This window comes from Meleagris gallopavo, chromosome 22, assembly GCF_000146605.3.
Source record: "Meleagris gallopavo isolate NT-WF06-2002-E0010 breed Aviagen turkey brand Nicholas breeding stock chromosome 22, Turkey_5.1, whole genome shotgun sequence".
In the NCBI taxonomy this organism is placed as follows: Eukaryota; Metazoa; Chordata; class Aves; order Galliformes; family Phasianidae; genus Meleagris; species Meleagris gallopavo.
This window is the reverse complement of record NC_015032.2, coordinates 8,524,460-8,524,996: the sequence shown is the minus strand read 5'-3', so window position 1 is coordinate 8,524,996 and position 537 is coordinate 8,524,460. Positions and strand designations below refer to the sequence as shown.

At 40.8% G+C, this 537-nt stretch overlaps 1 protein-coding gene across 1 annotated transcript in view; it reads right to left on the bottom strand.

The window, feature by feature from the left end:
* The window catches only part of LOC100543179 (phosphatase and actin regulator 3), a 17,298-nt gene that overhangs the window by 2,310 nt on the left and 14,451 nt on the right, over nt 1–537 (bottom strand). The window lies entirely within an intron of this gene.

Here is a 537-nt window from a genome sequence, read left to right as displayed (position 1 = left end):
CTTCTGTCCCTTGTCTCTCCCTTCTCTGCCTGTCACACATAAGCAGAAGCACTTTACCTTTGCGGGCTAAGGTATTCTCATGTGATGTGGTTACTTATTGTGAAGCAATCTCATCATCTCTCTTATGCAATAAAACAGGTAAATAGGGAGGAGCGTTCAATTCCTCTGTAGACTTGGAGCAAACTCTGTTGGGAATGTCTGTTCTACGTAAATATTCTATACAGATTCATATAATGCATGATAATAAATAAAATAAAAAAAAGACTGACAAGTACCTGCAGGAGCAAGAGGCTTTCTTCCAGAGTGATATCAACTTAGGTTTTGTCTGAATTTCACCAAGAAAGTAGGACTGGTTCTAGCTGGTGAACGAACTTGCCCAAAGCATCAACGTTTATGTTATGTGAGCTCAGATACAGAAGACTGACTCTGAATACTACATTTTGTCTTCAGGTGTGTTCACTCAGCCACCCCTGGCTTTGCTTCCAGTCTGTGCCTAACTTCAAAGCTAGGCAAGCATGTTTTTCCTAAATAGCATCC